Here is a 7,720-nt window from a genome sequence, read left to right as displayed (position 1 = left end):
ACTGGACACAATAGCAATTACAGGACCAGAAAGTCTACTGGACACAATTGCAATCACAGGACCAGAAATTCTACTGAACACAATTGCAATCACATGACCAGACAGTCTACTGGACACAATTGCAAACACAGGAACAGACAGCCTACTGGACACAATTGCAATCACAGGACCAGAAAGTCTACTAAACACAATTGCAATCACATGACCAGACAGTCTACTGGACACAATTGCAATCACAGGACCAGACAATCTACTGGACACAATTGCAATCACACGACCAGACATTCTACTGGACACAATTGCAATCACATGACCAGACAGTCAACTGGACACAATTGTAATCACAAGACCAGACAGTCTACTGGACACAATTGCAATCACAAGACCAGACATTCTACTGGACACAATTGCAATCACAGGACCAGACATTCTACTGGACAATATTGCAATCACAGGACCAGACAGCCTACTGGACACAATTGCAATCACATGATCAGACAGTCTACTGGACACATTTGCAATCACAGGACGAGACAGTCTACTGGACTGAATTGCAATCACAAGACCAGACAGCCAACTGGACGCAATTGCAATCACAGGACCAGACAGTCTACTAGACACAATTGCAATCACAAGACCAGACAGCCCACTGGACACAATTGCAATCACAGGACCAGAAAGTCTACTGGACACAATTGCAATCACAGGACCAGACAATCTACTGGACACAATTGCAATCACAAGACCAGACATTTTACTGGACACAATGGCAATCACAGGACCAGACAGTCAACTGGACACAATTTCAATCACAAGACCAGACATTCTACTGGACACAATTGCAATCACATGACCAGACATTCTACGGGACACAATTGCAATCACATGACCAGACAATCTAGTGGACACGATTGCAATCACATGATCAGACAGTCTACTGGACACATTTGCAATCACAGGACCAGACAGTCTACTGGACACAATGCAATCACAAGACCAGACAGCCTACTGGACACAATTGCAATCATATGACCAGACAGTCTACTGGACACAATTGCAATCACAGGACCAGAAAGTGTACTGGACACAATTGCAATCACAGGACCAGAAAGTCTACTGGACACATTTGCAGTCACAGGACCAGACATTCTACTAGACACAATTGCAATCACAGGACAAGACAGCTTACTGGACACAATGGCAATCACAAAACCAGACAGTCTACTGGACACAATTGCAATCACAGGACCAGACAATCTACTGGACACAATTACAATCACAAGACCAGACATTTTACTGGACACAATGGCAATCACAGGACCAGACAGTCAACTGGACACAATTGCAATCACAAGACCAGACATTCTACTGGACACAATTGCAATCACATGACCAGACATTCAACTGGACACGATTGCAATCACATGATCAGACAGTCTACTGGACACATTTGCAATCACAGGACCAGACAGTCTACTGGACACAATTGCAATCACAAGACCAGACAGCCTACTAGACACAATTGCAATCATATGACCAGACAGTCTACTGGACACAAATGCAATCACAGGAACAGACAATCTACTGGACACAATTGCAATCACAAGACCAGACATTTTACTGGACACAATGGCAATCACAGGACCAGACAGTCAACTGGACACAATTGCAATCACAAGACCAGACATTCTACTGGACACAATTGCAATCACATGACCAGACAATCTACTGGACACGATTGCAATCACATGATCAGACAGTCTACTGGACACATTTGCAATCACAGGACCAGACAGTCTACTGGACACAATTGCAATCACAAGACCAGACAGCCTACTGGACACAATTGCAATCATATGACCAGACAGTCTACTGGACACAATTGCAATCACAGGACCAGAAAGTGTACTGGACACAATTGCAATCACAGGACCAGAAAGTCTACTGGACACATTTGCAGTCACAGGACCAGACATTCTACTGGACACAATTGCAATCACAGGACAAGACAGCTTACTGGACACAATGGCAATCACAAAACCAGACAGTCTAGTGGACACAATTGCAATCACATGACCAGACAGTCTACTAGACACAATTGCAATCACAGGACCAGACAGCCTACTGGACACAATTGCAATCACATGACCAGACAATCTACTGGACACGATTGCAATCACATGATCAGACAGTCTACTGGACACATTTGCAATCACAGGACCAGACAGTCTTCTGGACACAATTGCAATCACAAGACCAGACAGCCTACTGGACACAATTGCAATCACAGGACCAGACAGCCTACTGGACACAATTGTAATCACAAAACCAGACAATCTACAGGACACAATTGCAATCACAAGACCAGACATTCTACGGGACACAATTGCAATCACAGGACCAGACATTCTACTGGACACAATTGCAATCACAGGACCAGACATTCTACTGGACACAATTGCAATCACATGACCAGACATTCTACTGGACACAATTGCAATCACAGGACAAGACAGCCTACTGGACACAATTGCAATCATATGACCAGACAATCTACTGGACACAATTGCAATCACACGACCAGAAAGTGTACTGGACACAATTGCAATCACAGGACCAGAAAGTCTACTGGACACATTTGCAGTCACAGGACCAGACATTCTACTGGACACAATTGCAATCACAGGACAAGACAGCTTACTGGACACAATGGCAATCACAAAACCAGACAATTTACTGGATACAATTGCAATCACATGATCAGACAGTCTACTGGACACATTTGCAATCACAGGACCAGACAGTCTACTGGACACAATTGCAATCACAAGACCAGACAGTCTACTGGACACAATTGCAATCACAAGACCAGACAGCCTACTGGACACAATTGCAATCACAAGACCAGACAGCCTACTGGACACAATTGCAATCACAGGACCAGACAGCCTACTGGACACAATTGCAATCACAAGACCAGACAGCCCACTGGACACAATTGCAATCACAGGACCAGAAAGTCTACTGGACACAATTACAATCACAGGACCAGAAAGTCTACTGAACACAATTGCAATCACATGACCAGACAGTCTACTGGACACAAATGCAATCACAGGAACAGACAGTCTACTGGACACAACTGCAATCACAAGACCAGACAGCCTACTGGACACAATTGCAAACACAGGACCAGACAATCTACTGGACACAATTGCAATCACACGTCCAGACATTCTACTGTACACAATTGCAATCACATGACCAGCCAGTCAACTGGACACAATTGCAATCACAAGACCAGACATTCTACTGGACAATATTGCAATCACAGGACCAGACAGTCTACTGGACACAATTGCAATCACAGGAACAGACAGCCTACTGGACACAATTGCAATCACAGAACCAGAAAGTCTACTAAACACAATTGCAATCACATGACCAGACAGTCTACTAGACACAATTGCAATCACATGAACAGACAGCCTACTGGACACAATTGCAATCACAGGACCAGACAATCTACTGGACACAATTGCAATCACACGACCAGACATTCTACTGGACACAATTGCAATCACATGACCAGACAGTCAACTGGACACAATTGCAATCACAAGACCAGACAGTCTACTGGACACAATTGCAATCACAGGACCAGACATTCTACTGGACAATATTGCAATCACAGGACCAGACAGCCTACTGGACACAATTGCAATCACATGATCAGACAGTCTACTGGACACATTTGCAATCACAGGACGAGACAGTCTACTGGACTGAATTGCAATCACAAGACCAGACAGCCTACTGGACACAATTGCAATCACAGGACCAGACAGCCTACTGGACACAATTGCAATCACAAGACCAGACAGCCTACTGGACACAATTGCAATTACAGGACCAGAAAGTCTACTGGACACAATTGCAATCACAGGACCAGAAAGTCTACTGAACACAATTGCAATCACATGACCAGACAGTCTACTGGACGCAATTGCAATTCCAGGAACAGACAGCCTACTGGACACAATTGCAATCACAGGACCAGACAGTCTACTGGACACAATTGCAATCACATGACCAGACAGTCTACTAGACACAATTGCAATCGCAGGAACAGACAGCATACTGGACACAATTGCAATCATAGGACCAGACATTCTACTGGGAACAATTGCAATCACAAGACCAGACAATCTACTGGACACAATTGCAATCACAGGACCAGACAGTCTACTGGACACAATTGCAATCACAGGACCAGCCATTCTACTGCACACAATTGCAATCACAGGACCAGACAGCCTACTGGACACAATTGCAATCACAAGACCAGACAGTCCACTGGACACAACTGCAATCACACGACCAGACAGCCTACTGGACACAATTGCAATCACAGCACCAGACATTCTACTGGGAACAATTGCAATCACAAGACCAGACAATCTACTGGACACAATTGCAATCACAGGACCAGACAGCTTACTGGACACAATTGCAATCACAAGACCAGACAGTCTACTGGACACAATTGCAATCACAGGACCAGCCATTCCACTGAACACAATTGCAATCACAGGACCAGACAGCCTACTGGACACAATTGCAATCACAAGACCAGACAGTCTACTGGCCACAACTGCAATCACAAGACCAGACAGCCTACTGGTCACAATTGTAATCACAGGACCAGACAATCTACTGGACACAATTGCAATCACAGGACCAGACATTCTACTGGACACAATTGCAATCACAAGACCAGACATTCTACTGGACACAATTGCAATCACAGGACAAGACAGCTTACTGTACATAATGGCAATCACAAAACCAGACAGTCTACTGGACACAATTGTAACCACAGGACCAGACAATCTACTGGACACAATTGCAATCACAGGACCAGACATTCTACTGGACACAATTGCAATCACAAGACCAGACAGTCTACTGGACACAATTGCAATCACAAGACCAGACATTCTACTGGATACAATTGCAATCACAGGACCAGACAATCTACTGGACACAATTGCAATCACAGGACCAGAAAGTCTATAGGACACATTTGCAGTCACAGGACCAGACATTCTACTGGACACAATTGCAATCACAGGACAAGACAGCTTACTGGATACAATGGCAGTCACAAAACCAGACAGTCTACTGGAAACAATTGCAATCACATGACCAGACAGTCTACTAGACACAATCGTAATCACAGGACCAGACAGCCTACTGGACACAATTGCAATCACATGACCAGACAATCTACTGGACACAATTGCAATCACAAAACCAGACAGTCTACTGGAAACAATTGCAATCACAAAACCAGACAGCCTACTGGACACAATTGCAATCACGGGACCAGACAGCCTACTGGACACAATTGCAATCACAGGACCAGACAGCCTACTGGACACAATTGCAATCACAAGACCAGACAGCCTACTGGACACAATTGCAATCACAGGACCAGAAAGTCTACTGAACACAATTGCAATCACATGACCAGACAGTCTACTGGACACAATTGCAATAACGGGAACAGACAGCCTACTGGACACAATTGCAATCACAGGACCAGACATTCTACTGGGAACAATTGCAATCACAAGACCAGACAATCTACTGGACACAATTGCAATCACAGGACCAGACAGCTTACTGGACACAACTGCAATCACAAGACCAGACAGTCTACTGGACACAATTGCAATAACAGGACCAGCCATTCTACTGAACACAATTGCAATCACAGGACCAGACAGCCTACTGGACACAATTGCAATCACAAGACCAGACAGTCTACTGGACACAATTGCAATCACAGGACCAGACAATCTACTGGACACAATTGCAATCACAGGACCAGACAATCTACTGGACACAATTGCAATCACAGGACCAGCCATTCTACTGAACACAATTGCAATCACAGGAACAGACAGCCTACTGGACACAATTGCAATCACAGAACCAGAAAGTCTACTAAACACAATTGCAATCACATGACCAGACAGTCTACTGGACACAATTGCAATCACATGAACAGACAGCCTACTGGACACAATTGCAATCACAGGACCAGAAAGTCTACTAAACACAATTGCAATCACAAGACCAGACAGCCTACTGGACACAATTGCAATCACAGGACCATACAATCTACTGGACACAATTGCAATCACACGACCAGACATTCTACTGGACACAATTGCAATCACATGACCAGACAGTCAACTGGACACAATTGCAATCACAAGACCAGACAGTCTACTGGACACAATTGCAATCACAGGACCAGACATTCTACTGGACAATATTGCAATCACAGGACCAGACAGCCTACTGGACACAATTGCAATCACATGATCAGACAGTCTACTGGACACATTTGCAATCACAGGACGAGACAGTCTACTGGACTGAATTGCAATCACAAGACCAGACAGCCTACTGGACACAATTGCAATCACAGGACCAGACAGCCTACTGGACACAATTGCAATCACAAGACCAGACAGCCTACTGGACACAATTGCAATTACAGGACCAGAAAGTCTACTGGACACAATTGCAATCACAGGACCAGAAAGTCTACTGAACACAATTGCAATCACATGACCAGACAGTCTACTGGACACAATTGCAATTCCAGGAACAGACAGCCTACTGGACACAATTGCAATCACAGGACCAGACAGTCTACTGGACACAATTGCAATCACATGACCAGACAGTCTACTAGACACAATTGCAATCGCAGGAACAGACAGCCTACTGGACACAATTGCAATCATAGGACCAGACATTCTACTGGGAACAATTGCAATCACAAGACCAGACAATCTACTGGACACAATTGCAATCACAGGACCAGACAGTCTACTGGACACAATTGCAATCACAGGACCAGCCATTCTACTGCACACAATTGCAATCACAGGACCAGACAGCCTACTGGACACAATTGCAATCACAAGACCAGACAGTCCACTGGACACAACTGCAATCACACGACCAGACAGCCTACTGGACACAATTGTAATCACAGGACCAGACAATCTACTGGACACAATTGCAATCACAGGACCAGACATTCTACTGGACACAATTGCAATCACATGACCAGACAGTCAACTGGACACAATTGCAATCACAAGACCAGACAGTCAACTGGACACAATTGCAATCACAAGACCAGACATTCTACTGGATACAATTGCAATCACAGTAACAGACAATCTACTGGACACAATTGCAATTACAGGACCAGAAAGTCTACTGGACACATTTGCAGTCACAGGACCAGACACTCTACTGGACACAATTGCAATCACAGGACAAGACAGCTTACTGTACATAATGGCAATCACAAAACCAGACAGTCTACTGGACACAATTGCAATCACATGACCAGACAGTCTACTAGACACAATTGCAATCAGAGGACCAGACAGTCTACTGGACACAACTGCAATCACAAGACCAGACAGCCTACTGGACACAATTACAATCACAGGACCAGACAATCTACCGTACACAATTGCAATCACACGACCAGACATTCTACTGGACACAATTGCAATCACATGACCAGACAGCCTATTGGACACAATTGCAATCACAGGACAAGAAAGTCTACTGAACACAATTGCAATCACATGACCAGAGAGTCTACTGGATACAATTGCAA

The sequence above is a fragment of the Saccoglossus kowalevskii genome, chromosome 10 (genome assembly GCF_978046115.1).
Source record: "Saccoglossus kowalevskii chromosome 10, keSacKowa6.1, whole genome shotgun sequence".
Taxonomy (NCBI): domain Eukaryota; kingdom Metazoa; phylum Hemichordata; class Enteropneusta; family Harrimaniidae; genus Saccoglossus; species Saccoglossus kowalevskii.
The sequence above is the reverse complement of the archived record's forward strand: the minus strand, read 5'-3'. Positions refer to the sequence as shown.